The sequence below is a fragment of the Phallusia mammillata genome, chromosome 4 (genome assembly GCF_965637545.1).
Source record: "Phallusia mammillata chromosome 4, kaPhaMamm4.hap1.1, whole genome shotgun sequence".
In the NCBI taxonomy this organism is placed as follows: domain Eukaryota; kingdom Metazoa; phylum Chordata; class Ascidiacea; order Phlebobranchia; family Ascidiidae; genus Phallusia; species Phallusia mammillata.
The window spans coordinates 30,085,053-30,102,889 of NC_137255.1; the positions used below are offsets into that span (position 1 = coordinate 30,085,053).

General features: G+C 39.1%; 3 long non-coding RNA genes across 3 annotated transcripts; 2 read left to right on the forward strand and 1 right to left on the reverse strand.

Annotated features, from left to right (window-relative positions):
* The first annotated feature begins 13 nt into the window (after positions 1-13).
* On the forward strand, positions 14-7,915 carry LOC145223941 (uncharacterized). The gene is made up of 5 exons (XR_013859527.1): positions 14-255; positions 409-527; positions 990-1,108; positions 3,177-3,307; positions 7,803-7,915. It is a non-coding gene; the product is annotated as an uncharacterized LOC145223941 (long non-coding RNA).
* On the reverse strand, positions 1,963-2,601 carry LOC145223939 (uncharacterized). Its single transcript, XR_013859526.1, has 3 exons — positions 2,447-2,601; positions 2,268-2,382; positions 1,963-2,208 (listed from the first exon to the last, which is right to left on the reverse strand). It is a non-coding gene; the product is annotated as an uncharacterized LOC145223939 (long non-coding RNA).
* Positions 7,916-8,420: 505 nt separating the features above from the next.
* On the forward strand, positions 8,421-16,796 carry LOC145224083 (uncharacterized). The gene is made up of 8 exons (XR_013859556.1): positions 8,421-8,568; positions 8,735-8,815; positions 9,530-9,671; positions 10,773-10,912; positions 11,109-11,255; positions 14,422-14,551; positions 15,104-15,673; positions 16,017-16,796. It is a non-coding gene; the product is annotated as an uncharacterized LOC145224083 (long non-coding RNA).
* Positions 16,797-17,837: the final 1,041 nt, after the last annotated feature.

Sequence of the window (17,837 nt, forward strand, 5' to 3'; positions counted from 1 at the left end):
GACAACACAATGAACATGCAGACAGATATGATGCCTCCAGCGTGCTACAGACACCTGCTTAAAGATTAGAGACCCAATCATTCGTTATCGAGCAGAGTTTTCGTTCCGTTGTGAAGGCTTGCGTTTAATTCTTTTTTCTTTCGTTTTGTTTGCACTGTACTACCCGCATTTAGTGGCGTTTACCCTGATGAGGGCGACCTGTGTAGGAAGTCGAAACGTCGGTATAAAACACAATTGCCAGAAGAGCTCTTCAAGGTTGGTATTATGCTTGGCAGCAACAGCTTACACATTGTCTGTGTTAATTTTAATAAGTTCTTTTTTTTCCCAAAATGTTACCTGCGTGTTACAAAACAATGGTAATCGTGGTTTATTGTTGCAATAGAACTTTGTCAATTGTTTTTACAACAGCACATTCAGTAGCTGGTTAACCTGGAGCAGTCATTGAAAGCAAACTCCATGGATTTGAACAAGAATAAAGCTCAAACAAAGGTTTAGGCAACATGCTGAAACTATTTTCGTCACTACAAGTAAGGGCATGAGTTATTTTGATTTGGATTATGGTGGACTGTTTTTTTTTTGAAACCGTTTAAAATGGGGATGTTTGATCCCTTTTTTATCCCTCTTTCCTTAACACGAATGGTTATGTTCTAGGGCCTTTTGAGAGGTCGAACCATCGTTCCCCCTTGGTGATAGTTTTGGTGCAATTGTAGGTTGGGCTTATCCATCTGTCTGTCACAAAACAATAGTGATTGTGCTTTATTGTTACAATGGAACCTCTTCTATTACCTTGCACACAAAACCAGCAATAGCACATTTAGTTGGCTTGTTAACATTTTACATCTGGCATTCAACGTGTTTCGCGAGTTTTGTTTTCTACATTTTGTTTAACTTCAGTGTTTACCAGAATTTTCCGTCAGTGCACGTCAGTTTTGGTAGAAATGTTCCACTTAGTTCTCAACGCTTGGCTTGATCAGAACTTTTGTTTGCAGAGATGGAAAAAAAGCAATGTTCAGCAACCAGTCGTGGCGCGAGAAACAGAACGGCGGTTTGCATTTTGCTATAAATTTGGCTGCAAGTGCTTGATGTCGACTAAAGAAGCGCGAACTCAGTTGAGTGTTATTAAGCGACTGTTTAGCATTAGTTTTGTAATGTCAGGTGTAGTATTTGCTTGATAATGTTTATAAACTGTCCCTGAATAGGCTACCAATATTTTTTTTAAATTTGAAAAAGATTTATTTTTGTTCGTGTGTACTAGGCTATATTCTTCAAGAGTTTGTTTAACTGTGTAATTTGATTTAACTAAAAACATAACTGTCAGAAAGCCTCTGTAAATAGAACACATTTTAGTGCAGACGTTTCACTTGTAATGACAACAGCAATTGTTTGCGTCTGCACCAAGATGTATTATGCATACAAAAGCACTATGAAAGCTGTCTTTTTTGTTTAAATATCTTTTAAATGTCCGCGCAGTTTTCCTATAAGTGAATAGAATTCAGTATGACGCGTTTTACGCAATCATTAATGATTAAGTTAATTAACACTACTTCTATTTGCAATCGTTGACATCAAAACAGTGATGAATATAGGTGCAAAACGTTTGCCCTTCACACCGGCAATGCGGTTGACGTCAACGACTTTTGTTGCTAAGAAAACTGGGTCAATGTGTTTGACATATTGAGTGTTTCTACGTATTAACAAAGTTGCTAAAAAATTCCGTTGAGATTATTTTGTGACAAAATATAACGTTTACCATCATTCCACTGTAAAATGTTTCCAAAAACAATTAAAACAGCAATATTGGATTTAGTTTATTTCTGTCACTGCTGTTAAAACACATTTTCCTGTTTTTCAGACACTTTAATTATGTTCTAAAGTTGGCAATATAATAGCAATAACATAAATGAATACAATTTAGAAAACACAAGCATGCAGAAATGCAAAGATGACAATCATACAACAACATACAAAATAGCTTAAATGTAAAAAGATGCATGTACATTTTAATTTCATCAGAAACTTGTACATTGTTGCACAATCACAATGATGCTTATGTCACATGTGAGAAAAAAACTTGTATTCTTCGGCTCGTGGCCTACTTTTCTGAAGTTTGTAACTTCGTCATTGTGTCATGTGATGATGGATGAGGTTTTCATTGGGAAATTGCTTTCCATAGTCTGACAAACATGTCACAAATTCATGTCTTGAACTCTGGAATCATATGAAACAGTTGACTAACAGAAGCTACATTTTGATTCAAGTATACTAACCCGAAAATCCATTTATACACACATTTTCTTTTCTTGCCATGAAGTTTGTTGAACAGGTGCACAGAAGTTGCTGAGTCAGTCATAGACATGCAGATTAGGAAAAGTTCCTACAGTTCTGCAACAAATCATAGTTTTTTATAGGAACAATAGATTTAGAATTTATACCAAAATTCACCTACACATAGGCTCATATAAGACGTGTTTCCATCCTGGTAAGATTTAAACAGCAGCACCTCTCTTGCACTTTTCTTTTTGCAAGGTAGTGGTTGGATAATAACAAAATCATTTCATTAAAAATGGCCAGTTGACCAACCAAGACTAAACAAACGAGCTGTACATAAAAGTCATTTAAACCACTGGTTATAACATTTTAGTATGTTTGTATTTAGTATTCCATATCAAACTGTTTACAAAAAAATTAACTGACAATTTTAAACTAATTTGCTAAAAACAGCCCAAAAACACTTCAAACAAGACAATTTGTACCAATACTATCAGTATTTTTATTTTCCTGGTAAATAACAACAAAACAATCCACCTACAAACAAAAATACCTAAATCAAGCAGAAATGTATCATAAACAAGTCGAACACCCAGTTTTTTTTACCCAGAAGTTCATCGCGGCTGACGGAAAAGTTAAATCCGATTTAACTTTGCTGACAGCCGCTTCAACCGAGAAAATCATGCCGTCACGGCAAGACGCTGTCTGGTGTGAATACCCCGTCGCTTGCCATCGAACGCAAAAACGCGTCGCTATCCGCCAAGTGCGTCTGGTGTGAATCTTGTTTAGACTACATACTCTTGCATTTTATCAGAGGATAATCAAGCTTCTTCATGCATGTTTGACTCATTAAAGTTTACATTATGTTTTGCTAATTCTTTTCCGTTGAAATTATAATTGTTTCCCAGTCAACGAACGCCTGGAAAGAGCAATCGTTGCCTCCCAAAGTTGCTGCAAACGCAGATGGCTAGAGATGCTGTTGGATTGCTCAATTAAACTTTCTGACTGCAAACCGTTGATGGAGTGAATTGGATGTAAGGTACGTTACATATCATTACAAGTTACAACCTCGAAATCCTTTGAGCTTTCAGTTTTACAGCCAGGTTACAAACTAAACTTTGGTAGAAAAGCACTTGTTGTGCACATGCTATAGCTCCTACAAGGTTATCAAATACACGCCGTAAACTAATGGAATCAAGCAAGCCAATTGATTGTGACAATCTGATGTCAGGCAACTTAGTATTATTATTACCGATTCGTTTCACACATTTCATAAGCCTGCGTTTGTGTTTTAATTAAGGTGGTATTGTTTGCACATGATTGGTAATTAAATATCCACCAGATTGGACTGAGCATAGTTTAGGGCCTAAACTTTAGGCGATTTTGGCAGAAAATGTGCAAGTTTGCAGCTTAAATCGTCTACATGTAAAGGATAGCAAAGTGTGTAATCGTGTAGATATATTGAATTTGTATGTTATGCAAACTGATAAAATTTTACGCTTGTAGCGGTAGATCGTTTACCTGTGACCCACTCTTTCGATATGTTAAAGCATTAGTTTTAACATCGATTCGTTCGTTGGAATATTTGCAATAACTCAATCAAACTGATAATCGTTAACCTGTGACCCACTCTTTCGATATGCTAAAGCATTAGTTTTAACGTCGATTCGTTCGTTGGAATATTTGCGATAACTCAATCAAACTGGTAATTTTTAAACCACGAATGAAAACGATTTGTTTGTCCAATACACGTTGCTAACATTACCCACTCATATACCAAAATCTTGAGCCAACAGTTTTGTACAAGGCGGAGCGCAGTAAAAAATTTACCACACGAAAGCCCTTATGCGACTAAAACAATAGTTTTGTAAAATTTACTTCTGTGAAAACTATTAAACCCCCAATGAACTATGGCTGTGCAAACAACATCATTATAAACGTGATAACAACACAACTTGCATGTCGTCACGTTTCAGCTGGGTAATTTATAAACTGACAGAGTATAAATGTAATTGTTTGTGTTGATGAGCAGATTTACACAACCTAGAAAATACACACCACTCAAATTTGATACAAGCATACGTTTCAAGTATACCTATTGTAATAACAGTAGCGTATTATTTGATTTTTGTTGAGATTGGTTCAAAATTTTACAAGAACCGGATTGTTTGACTACCTGTGTCGCTATATGTCCCTTGCCTTTTTACATTGATAGGTAATGCTCTTTTTGCGTGGTGTTATTTTTTGGCTTGACATTTTTTTTGTCAAAGCATTTATCCTGTGATAATGTCTTGAACCACTAACACTGAACGTGACGAAGATTTACGAGCGTGACGTATTTTGAAAGTATAGATTTTGTATTGTTGTTTTGTTTCCTGGAAACTAAAGTTGAAAATCTTTTCCAATTACTCACTCAGTACTCAGAATCATTCCACACACGTTTAAAAAATCGTTGATATTATCTTCCTCTTACCTGTTTTGTTACGGTCTATTGCAAACAATGCGACTTCTCACGCGATGTCTGGGCCCGAACGACGAAAATTCCTGTTGCCAGTTGAAGCATTTTGTTGGTGAAAATTTTGTAGCTTTAAAAACGTTTCTTCCGTAAGCGCTAGTTCGCCTTGTTGCTGTGACATTTTTGTTTTGACGCTGCAACATTGGCAGCTTTTTAAGGCACATGTTAATTATATTTTCACAAATAGGTTCTCTATTCACCAGTTACGTCTTCACGTTCAAAACCTGGAGGTTCGTAAAACAAACGATTTAAACTTTGTACGATTATAATAATGTAGCAACACAGTCTGATAACCACCTAGAGAGACATAAAATACCAAAACCATCAAAATTATCCACGATATTGTTTTGTCCGAAACGATGACCGATTAATTCTGCGATCTAAAGGAAACGTTGATTTTGGCACAATTTGTCCTTTTCCAGTTTTAGGCAAAGCAAAAATTAAAGCGTTTGGTTTCCTTTAGGTGATTTTATGTTACTATATTGACCTTACTATATTTACTTTTGTGGCTTCAGCGATTACTATAGTGCAGCATTCAGCGCCCTGTGATATACGGTGTTAAAAACTATCTTGGTAAATACAAAAAACTGAAAAACCTGGTTCAGATTTTTGGTAATAGTGATGATGTTGCGATCGTAGTGTACTATTATTCTCAACACATTAAAGTCAAGAATTTACAAAATATCGACGAACGTGATTGTTTAATTTTTTAGTAATTTTATTTTGGTCGGGTAATTACTTAAACGCTTGTGTGTTTCAAGGCTGTTAGTTGTAAAAAGCGTTCAGTTTGCAATGCAAGATCTTCGTAATTGATTACAGACTTGGTTTTCCCAAAATTTAAATTAATTAATAAATTTGCAAATTAACATTAATGCTGTGAGTGAAAATTTCCTCTAGTTACGCAATAACATACAACGTTTTCCTGTGGTCAAAATTTTATTTGGAAATGTTATTGTGAAAAATGTCCCTTGATTGCTGTGCACTGGTTTTGTTCTGTCGTGTTGTTTCGAACGCAACCATCGCACCCACTTGCCATTCCAGCAAGTTGACCAAATTATACAAGTCTTCACCTTTTCCTTCAGGAAATTTGTTACTTAACTTTTAGAATAACTCTTGACTTTCCCTAACGAGAGAACTTGAATAGCGAGAATTTCAAAATCCTGCTTTCAAAAAACGTCTTATCCGCTTCTGTGTTTGTGAAAGCATTAAGGGTAGAGTTTGGTTTATTCATTGGTTTTACCGGCTAGCTGTTAGAGCAGCGTCCTGAACCTTCGGCACAGAAATAGTTGTTCTACAGCTGGAAACAACGAAGTTTTAGATGGATGCGTTTTCACGTCGTGTGCTCAGCGACGCGTTACATCGACAATCAGCATCATTTTTATCACTTGGTGGTGCAACGTGCGACTTTGCACGCAAACATTGGAATGTTGCTGTCAGGTAGAGTTTCACCTTGATTTATTACATCTACTTCCCCTTGTGTTAATTCACGTGTCTTGATGAGTCAGACTTGAAACCAAGATTCTCGTTTTGACAGAAACCTTTGTTTGAATGCGTCTGACTCATTGTTAGCCCTTCGCTTAATTGTTCAGCTGTTCGCCGTATCATTAATTTCAATACTAATTACTTATTCATAATTTGTTTACTTAAAAACTCTATGATGTGCGCATAAAACTATCCAGCATTTGCACTTTTAACGCATCGAATATTATTTTTATTTTGTCTGAAATTAGTTTGTACAATTTTCGGCGAAATAGGTTTCGGTTTAACTTCTTTACCACCACAAATGTTTAGTGAAATTTGTGATGTTTTGTAGTCGAAGTTAGAATATTTTCCAGTACGGCGCTTCCACATGATCGTGATTCGTGACACAAAACGGCGTTGCATCTCACATCACTGTAGCCGCATTTGCATACAAGTTTTGCCGCTTGATGGGACCAAAGTGCACTCAGTTTAGCAAGTTCTGCAACCTTAACATTTGAGCTGAGATACTCGATCCATGCGACAGAACCTGGCAGGACTTAATTTGATGGGATCCGTTATTTAAACACCATAGATAATTCGTTAAACATAACCAAACATGTGGAAAGAACTTTTAATTCAACTGCAAACAGTGCAGAATGTTTCCAATTGTAAGTTGTCTCATCTTTTATTCAGTTTGTCTGTCAGATAGACCAACACAGGAAATCTGGAAAGTTTGGTGAGTCTTACAGATTTCTCATCACAAATGGGTTAACAACCCGTAAGTAAAACGTTTAAACTTGAAAGTACAATCATTGGGCTACGAAACGACTATAGACAGGTGGTGGCGCTAAGGCACAGATCGGACGAGTTTGCAGTTTTTATTTCCGTAACCTAAACTGAGTTGCTTTTTTATGTTGCAGGTTTGTCCAGTAACAAGTTTGGTGCCGGTATGCTTTCCCGTAAACTCAAGTGCATAACTTTTATGATTCCCAGCATTTTTGCGTTCGCCATTTCCTAACATTGTTGTTGTTTTTGAAAAATTCAATTGATTTACACATTTCCCATTACTACATTTAAACAACTAAGTGTAGCTTATATTCTGTTCCCTTCGCCGAGTGTTCGTTAATATATATCGTGGATGCTCGAAGGTCAGTCAACACCCGCCGAAAAGAACACCAACGCGAAGAAATCGGCCCCTTCGAATCACAAGGCCACCATATTGATTTCAGTGGGGCGTCTGTTATGGCCCCTGACTACATGATAGGGGATAAAACAGGGACAACACAATGAACATCAAAACAGATGTGGTGCCTTCAGCATTCCAGGCACCTACTTAAAGATTAGAGGCCCAATCATTCGTTATCGCACAGTGTTTGCACACAATTGCCAGAAGAGCTCCTTAAAGTTGGTATTATGCTTGGCGGCAACAACTCACATATTGTCTGTGTTAATTTGAACAAGTTCTTTTTTATAATAATTTTTTACCTGCGTGTTACAAAACAAACGTAATGGTGGTTTATTGTTACAATTCAAAATTGTCAATTGTTTTCACCAACAGCACATTCAGTAGCTGGTTAACCTGAATCAGTCATTGAAAGCAAACTCCATGGATTTAAACAAGAATAAAGCTGAAACAAAAGTTTAGGCAACATGCTAAAACTGTTTTCATCACTACAAGTAAGGTCATGAGTTTTTTTGAATTGAATTATTGTGGACTGTTGTCTTTTCAGAACCATTTGAAATGGGGATGTTTGATCCTTCTTTCCCCAACACGGGTGGATAGATTCTAGGGCCCCCTGTATAGGTCTAACCATCGTTCCCCCATTGGTGATAGTTTGGTGCAAATGTATGGCTTTGTTTTCTTTAACAAAGTGAAATAAACTGAAGCCAAGGTTGGGCATATCCATCTGTCTGTCATAAAACAATGGTAATTGTGCTTTATTGATGCGATGAAACTTGGTACATTATCTTACACACAAAACCACTAATAGCACAAGTAGTTGCTAGTTAACATTTTACATCTGACATTCAACGTGTTGCGCGAGTTTTGTTTTCCACTTTTTGTTTTTTACTTCGGTGTTTAATAGGATTTTCTATCAGTGCACGTCAGTTTTGGTAAAAATGTTCCTCTCAGTTCTCAACGCTTGGCTCAAATAGAACTTGTGTTTGCAGAGATTGGGAAAAAGGCGTTGATCCTCAACCAGTCGTGGCGCGAGAAACAAAATTTTGTAATTTGTCATAAGTTTGGCTGCAAGTGCTTGATGTCGACTGAAGAAGCGCGAACTTGGTTGGGTGAAGGAATCGTGGATAAGACAAGATGCAAAGTAAGTTATGTTAAACTTGTAACCTATATGCTGTGGGCAATGTAAAAAACTGTTAGCATTGAAGTCTAAAGTCCGGTTTACGGAATGCAGTTGCTGTGTTTTTGTAGGTAGTGTTTAAATGTTAGAGTTCGTTCGCTTGAGAATTTGATTTTGTTTACTTTTGTAGGAATTCATGCGGACCAGCCAGATCTATTAAAGCAATTGCCAACAACAAAAGTAAAAGTTTTCATGGTTTCCTTGACCTGAAGTATGACACATGTTTTTTACATTGCACTTACCAGTGGCAATGTTGTCATTTTTGCATGCTGACTGGATAGACAAGTATTGCTGCAAAAGCAAACATAATTTGTGGGTGATTTGTTCCACTTGTGCCATGCATGGGCAACTTATAGTTTGCGGACAGAGAAGGCTTTTTCCCCTCCACGAAATCCTTTACAGAAAGTTATTTTATTGTTTACAAAGTAAAAATAGAATACCATATTTCTTTTTATGCAATACTACCTAAAACCTCAACCATTCCTGATTGAAGACAAACTGCGATTTTCCCAGATTCTCCTTTGAAGCTTTTAGTCGAGATTTGCTAGAGTTTCGTAATAAGAAAGTTTCCAGTTAACAGGATCGTTGCTCTTACCGATATACCTACAATAAAAAATGTGTTTAGTTAAATGCATCTTTTATAAATTACTATTTAGGTTCCTGTCAGGCTTTGAAACCATAATATGACCCACATTAAAAAGGTTGCCATAATTTACACTATACACACTTCGCACAAGTGGTTCCTATTCCTTATAAATACCAGTGGAACTACTCGCACTATATCCGTGTAAGTGTTAGCGTTTGTCGCTGTCATGCTGTTATCGCCAAATTGATGCCAATTTAAAAGTGGAACGTTTTTTAGAACCCTAAATCATTCATTTTGGTAAGTACGTAGAAAGTCAAATTAAATTCCCCATTTGTTCAGATCTCGACACGGACAAACTAACATCTGGCGGCACACGACTTCAAAATGAGGTATGAGGAGGGGAGTAACGCACTTGAAAGCTGGCCAACTGTGTTAGAAGAGCTCAAATACGAAGGATTTCTGTGCACGGATTGGAATAAAGGTATTGAATAAGTGATTTATTTAAGTGATGGACTTGTGATGAATATAAAGCCAGTGCAAATACGGAACCCCTTTTATAAATCGGTTACAATCTTCCATGACAATGTCTGTGTTTGCCACGTTCGTAAAGCGAGCAACGACTGTTTTGGCTAAAAACGGAAAATACCAAAGTGCAATTTCTAGTAAAATACTCAAACATTTACATTTGCTATAAATTCCCTAATATTTGTTTAGTACCGAACAAAAAATGACGTTGCTTGCTCGATCACAGTGCATTGTCACCCAAAAATTCCACCCAATGAGAATACACTCTTTTAAGCGTCCGCCGTTTTCGGTTGTGTTAACCACAGCTTAACCTAATCAGAATTTCCCAAACTCATTTAGCGCTTCTACTTTGTATTTTAAAAACGTCGACCGTCGACCTAAACTTTACTTAACTTTTAATGTGGCCCCCGTCACAATTTTATTTAAGTTTACAACATAGCATTACAAAAAGAAACAAACAATAAAAAGTCTATGTGCATATATTTTCTTGAGCGTCTGCTGCATTATTTGTCATTTATTTCCAATATCTCCCCATTCCACATTATGAAGCCGAACTTTCAAAAATTGCTACACATTCAACCACTTGCTACATTTGTGACGTAACAGTCACTCGACTGCCTCTCCTTTCAGTAACAAATTATTTGCCATGTAGTGTTAGTTTTAAATTGATTTTGGAGCTAATAGCGTAGATCCTTATATTGTTATTGAAAATATATTTTTGGAAAAAAAGACAGATCGGCAATGTAGCTAAGTGGTTTCCAGAAAGAATGGACAAACTATTTTTTAGTCGAAATAAGTGATAAACCTGTAGGCCTTGTTTGTTGCAAACATGTAGCAGCAAAGAAAGGAGCGATCAAATATGAAACCACTTGTGTGCTTATTGGGTAATATTACACGATAGTTAAAAATAAAAAAAGTATTTAGCCTGCCCGAAAATGTTGTGCAATTCATGCGGCCCGCAGTACTAAGTAGGTTCCCCACCCCTTTTATAAACCAACAGAAACTTTATTATTATAAGTATTTTTTTATTAATTAATTAGATTCCATGTTTGTGCAGATTTTGACACCGACAAACTAACATCTGGCGGCATACGACTTTAAGATTAGGCATGAAGAGGGGAGTAATGCACTTGAATGCTGGACCACTGTGTTGGATGAGCTCGACTGCGAAGGATTCTGGAACGAATTTGAATAAAGGTATTAAATATTTATTTGAGTGATGCACTTCTTGTGATGAATATCAAGCCAGTGTAAAACAGGAACCCCTTTTATAAATCGGTTTATTCTCCTTTCCTTTGGAGAACAAACTGAGGTATTGAAAATTTCAAAGCACAAAATTGCATGATTAAAATTGTACGTTCTCTTACCGCTTGACGATGTCGAAACTTTACAGCAAATACTTGCTCTGGTGTGACACCTGGCGACAAATGACCCCCAGAATAGACGCAGGCCTTGAACGAAGCCGTCGAAAAAAGACGCACTAAATTTGGAAAGAAAGAGACTGAAGACAGAGAGTTTCTGCGTTCGGATCAGAATAAAGGTATTTACGGATCAGAATGAAGGTTATTTGTTTAGAAGACGACGTATGTTAACGGGTTACCATAGTGTATGGAAATCTTTCTCTGACGCATTTTCCCCCTTCGAAAAGCGACCACGACTGTTTTGCGACCACGCATACGTCATAGATCATAGATACAGACTGCACTATAAAGGGCCGAAGCACTAGAATGCAGACACTGTGAAAAGAGAGAGTGAAGGGGTCCAATTAAATTGTTTTTGCCAAGGAGATAAGGCTTTTTGTAAAATAATCAGGTACACTGTTTGACGGACAGGCCTGGGTCTGCACAAACACGCCACTTTTTTGCAACATGTTTTTGCTATCCATGAGCACATCACTTGAAGATAACGCCACATCGCGATCTGAATCAATTACTTTCAATACGTAACATTGCCGACATCGCTGGAGAGAAGCGGTGGAGTCCATTGACTTCACACATTCCAGTCGGAAAGCATGGAGCACCATAAACAGACTCACTGGCAGGTCGGCAACTCCTCTGGCAAAGTGTCCCATTACCGCAAACGCCATCGCCTCGCAATTGGTCAAGAACGGAACCTTCACGACGTCAACCCGCGAGTCCTCACGACTCGTGGCCAAGGAAATGTCAGCTTTGCGAAAGGGTAACGGACCGGACGCCAACCTGTCTGGGGACTTCACCATGGAAGAACTGTCTGCGGCCCTCCAACACCTGAAGCCCGGTAAAGCACCGGGCCCAGATCACCTTTGTCCAGAGTTTTTGCTTCATGCCGGAACCGCCCTGAAATCCTGGCTGTGCAAATTTCTCAACACCTGTCTGCGTCAGCTCAAGATTCCAAAAATCTGGAGAAAAGCGACAGTAATCGCAATCCCGAAGCCACACAAACCTCTGGATGAAGCTAAGAGCTATCGTCCGATATCTCTGCTCTGTATCCCATTTAAGGTCTTCGAGCGCTTGATCAATACCCGTTTAGAGCCAGTCATCGACCAACAACTCCCTCAGGAGCAGGCTGGTTTCAGACGCGGAATATCCACTGTAGATCAAGTCACCCTACTCACCCAAGACCTCGAGGAAAGTTTCGAAGCGAAAAAGAAGGCTGGTGTCGTTTTTCTAGACCTTACAGCTGCCTACGACACAGTCTGGCACCGCGGCTTAAACTGCAAACTGCTCCGAATGTTGCCGGACAAGCACATGGTCAAAATGATCATGGAGCTTGTCCACAACCGCAGCTTCGTACTCAAGACCAGTAACGGCCAGCAAAGCAGGTTACGCCGCCTCAAGAACGGCGTGCCCCAGGGATCTGTTTTAGCTCCCCTACTGTTTAATATCTACACAAGCGATTTACCAACTACAGTATGTAAGAAGTATGCCTATGCCGATGACCTGGCTATCATGCATTCCGATAATGACTGGGGACACTTGGAAAAGACTCTCAGCCAGGACATGTCTGTCATGTCAGGCTACCTTCGGATGTGGAGGCTGAAGCTCAGTGAGACTAAAACAGTTTCAGCGGCCTTCCACCTTAATAACAAGGAGGCTAAACGCAAGTTGTCCGTCCAGTCTAATGGGAGAACTTTGGACTTTCACGACGCACCAACTTATCTCGGTGTGCAGCTAGATAGGTCACTCACCTACCGCCAACACCTTGAAACGACGCGCAAAAAACTTACCTCACGCGTTGCTCTTGTCAGGAGACTGGCTGGCACAGGTTGGGGAGCCAGCGCGGATATCCTCCGCGTGTCCTCCCTTGCCCTTGTCTACGCCCCTGCCGAATATTGCGCTCCTGTGTGGGGCAGAAGCGCCCATACCCACCTTGTCGACAAGTGCCTTAACGACGCCATGCGCATTGTCACTGGTTGCCTGCGCCCCACACCAGTCGACCTCCTACCCATTTTGGCAGGCATCCAGCCGGCTGACCTCCGCCGCAAGGGAGCTACCTTGCGTCTAGGACGCCACGCTCTAATGGAACAGCATCTTCTCCATCACAAGATCAAAGAGCCGACCCACCTTCATCAACGATTAAAATCAAGGCGCCCCTTCGTGCCTGCTGCCGTTAAACTACTCGACGACAACAACGGCTCAGACGCAACCGAATGGATGACCACTCAATGGAAAATGAGATGGGGAAACACCAGCACCCCACTCCACTACTACTGCCCCGACCCATCAAACAAACCATCAGGGTTCGGCCTGCCTCGGCGGGCCTGGACCCGCCTGAACAGGCTGAGAACAGGGGTGGGCCGCTTTAGATCATCCATGTACAGGTGGGGTCTGGCAATTTCTGCGGAATGTGAGTGTGGCGTGGAGGAACAGACAGCCGACCACTTAATATCACGGTGTCCCCTATTCCGTCCACCAAGTGGAAAGAGCGGCCTGGCGACCTTGGATGACGAGACAGTCCGCTGGTTGCTCGATAACTGCCCCGATATTTGAACGACAATAACATGTCCAACAGAAAGAAGAAGAATACGTAACATGCGTGCAAATCATGTCATTTACTAAAGAACTATATCTTGTTGACTGTAGCCATTTTTAAATTCTTTTGTCAGTAAAGTTTAGGTTAGTGGTTGGTTACATTATGTCGCTTGACGCTGTCTGTTCAGTACAATAAATTGCTGCGTTCAAATTGTTTGTAGCAATAAACAAAACGCAAACATTTAAGGCCCAACTACTGCTTTTCAGGCGCTTCTATCTGTCGGTCTAAATAAGTTAGTGTTGTGGCCAACCAACTTTTCTCTAATACTCCATTAAAGACTTTCGGTTTAAGCGCTATCTGTAGCCAATAGAACGTCATTTATTCATTGTTTCGTCAATTTATAGTCAAAGCAAATCTCTCACATTAAACCACCACGGTAATACTTTTGCACCTGACTTCTTATGCTGTAACACGTGGTCGGCAACCGCCGGTCCACGGCCCGGTACTGGTCCGCGAGGAGTTCGTTACCGGGCCGTATACGTTTTCAGGTTAAATGATTTAAAACATTTTGCCAATTTATCCCGGGGATGATAAACTAATTGATATGTTTTCGTTGCTAAATATTTGTTGTTTTCTAATAACCGGTCCGGGATAAAATTTCACTTTTAAAAGCGGTCCGCAGTGCACAAAAGGTTGCCGACCCCTGCTGTAACACATTCAGCTCATAAAACCTTAACGTATGTTTGTTCGTTTAGTCCGCAATCTCGACGCTGGTTTAAAGATTTCCAGAAACTCTGGTGGGACACCTGGCGGCATACGAGTTGAGGCAAAGGCCGGAAGCGATGCACTCGAATACCGAAGCACGTTGTAGAAAAGATATAAAAGGTTTGTTTACGCAACGGCGAGTCTTTCCTGATAGTTATAGGACCTCTCGGGCCATTGCGCTTTAAAATGACTAGTTCACACTTTTATCAATAGGTAATTAATAGGGGTGCCCCATTTAGGAATTTCACTGCGTGTTTTTACCAGAACTTTCCTCCAATATGCTCTGATGGTTCGACTTGTTGATGGCCCACATGTTTTAACATGAGCTTCGTTATATATTTCTGTTAGGTTTAACATAGGTGTTAACCACTAAATAGTCAACGTGATAAGTGACAATGTATGAACCCAATTCCTATTTAAATTGCTTAACGACCTTAATTTAAATCACAATCTCATGTAAATGTCGTTCAATCACAGGTCAATGTATATCACCGCCATATAAGTGCCATGAAACCTTCGCTTACAGAACTTTCTATTATCTTGTTAGCGTAAGTTCTTTAGTCGCTTTGCTGAAATGTTGTTGGTCCATCAAGGAAAGGTGTTTTTTTATCATGTATCTGTTTGTTCCGTTTGCTATGTAAACAAATCAACACAAATTTCTTGTTTGCGCAGACCACCACACGCTGACAAGTTAACACCGAACGGCAATCGAATTCGAAATTAGACACAGACCCGAGTGGAGCACTTGAGTGCTGACGCGACGGACGACGGTACGAATCCTTGCACGGATACACTACAAAAAACAGTGTGTTGTTTCAACACGCCGGTGTGTTTCAACCACACTAACGGTGTGTTCCATCAACACGGCAGGTGTGTTGTTACCGCGATAATCGATGTGTATTCGCTAAACAACACGACGTACAGCACACCAGGTGTGTCGTTTCAAGGTCAAGGTGATCGGTTTCAAGTCCAGAAACACAGAACAACACGCCGCCGTGTTGTTTTGTTGCTTTTCTTCTTTCTTTTTGGCTTTGGAAGTCATTCAACCGTAACGGCGGGAACGCACGAAACGGCTTTTCAGGTTTTTTTTTTTTTTTGATTGACTTAAACTTAGTAAATTAGTAAGAGTAAGAGACTCAATATCAAGGCTAATAGGAGTTAATTGAGTATTAATTGACAAGTTTTAATGTATTCAAGACCTTTGGACAATGTGAACAGGATGGTGTTGCAAATCTAATAAAGGTTGGTATATTTACAATTTTACATATATATGTGCATGTATTGTTATATATAAAACATATGTTTGTGCATGTTGTAATGGCTTGTTTTTTTTTGTATTAGACTAGACTGTTTCCAAATGACTAAGCAAAGTGGTTTTTATAACAACTTGGTATCACTGTCAAGTAGAACACATACAAAACATACATTCAAGTGACCTCTTATTGCAATTTTTTGCCAAATTATTACAGTTCTGTTGGTAAGTGCTTGAAAGTGGTAAAGAATTTAACTTTCCACAATATCAATTCCCTTATACCAGAACTTTCTGCTTAATGATTATGTATTTCAAGTGTTTAATTTGTTGCAGAGTCCTGTACAAAACCTAATGATGCAACTGACCTTACTGAGCATAACATGGATTAATTATTGAACAACCAAGGGAATTCTATGAAGGAACTAATTTTGTTACAAAGGCGGCATGTGGTAGGCATTAAACCCAATGTTTATGGCCGAGTTGCAAACAAGTAAACATGCTTGAGATAGTTACATTTGAGAACATACATCTTTTTTCATTGTGCAATAGCATATTATTCTAGTGTTCTTGTTGATGGATACAATATGTATACATTGCTTTATATACATTACTTGTTTTTAGACAAAAAAAAAGAAATGTTGTCATCTTCGAAACACAGATATTTTGACTAGATCCATTAGTAACTCCAACAAACTTTGATTTCATGTAACCTTAACCATTACAATGACATTAACTGGCAGGAAAACCTTGTTTGATAACTGCTTTTTTACTTTACAGGACCAGTTTGCAACATCGCCTGGTTATCCAAGTGTTGTTGTCAATAAGAATGAAATGAACAGGTTTTCTTCTGGTTTCTTTTTCTTTGTAATACTTGTTATTTTTTTGTAGTGATATTGAACATGCCATAACTGTGCATATGCAATATGCTTTGTTGGGTACATTATAATTATAGCATCGGACATGCAGTTGAACTTTTGTTTTTGCATGCATTTTTACCTGTGTTTCCCCCACCGTTACATTTGTGCCATAAACTTTGTTTTGTTTGTTCTGTTTCTTCGATATATGCGCTATTTCGTTGGTACGGTACTGTTTACAATAAAATACAAAACGGTATTTGGTGTGTCATGCTTTGTAGCTCTAAACAACACGCAACACGCGTGTTGTATGAGTGTGTTCAAACAACACACCACGTGTGTCGCAAAACTGCAGCATCAAACAACACGGCAGGCATGTAGTTGAACAACACACCTCCAAACAACACACCACCTGACAACACGGCTTAGTGTGTCCTTTGTTGTATACGGCTTCAAAATTGGCGTGTTGTTACAACACACCGGTTCTTCTAGTGTACTCGCTCTCGATTAATAGAGATGACGCGTTTCCTGATAGAAAAACCCGTAGCTCGGATTAATTAAGGTTTGTCTACAGTGAAAAGTTTTTTTAAGGAAGTTAACCAAAGGCGGCCAGGTTTCAGGCTTGCTGGATGGCAAGCGAGTTTCTAAATTAGAATTATCTGATGCGCTTATTTCATAACCACTTCGATAATAATGTTGTTGGTTTCAAAATGTTGAAATTAAATTTGTGCATTGTTTTAAAAGGTCGGTTTCAACGTTTGTACGAAGTCGGTCAGTGTTCTCTTTGAAGTACTAAGATGTGCAAGCACCAAGCGACGTATGCAAACTCGCCATATTATTGTTTCTCTATTATACCACACTTGGTTTAGGTGGAAGAAATGAACAGTGTCAAAAAAACCTTAGGAAAATTTAATGCATAAGGGTTTTTTACTTAAAAGGCAGAAAAAAAGGCACTGCTCCAGACAAATATAACTTAGTTGTTCAACACGAACATGTATGTTAGTGCTTAGTGGTATGAAAGCGCTGACATTATTTGGTAATGCTCGCTATGTGTTTCATGTCTGCTGTGTTTCGGGTTGTGACTACAAGATATTACAATTTGCCCATGAAACGAAATATGCTGAATAGCAACACAAAAACAGATTTTAAACTTGTGGGTCAAACGTTGCTGCTTTCACCAGCTTCGTGAAATAATGTGGCATGCTTAGCGTGGAAACTCAACGCAAAGTGGCGCTGTGTTTTCTAGCGACGACAAACTCTTAGTTTGCTGTGACGTATAGTGGCATCGGGTTGCCTTAAT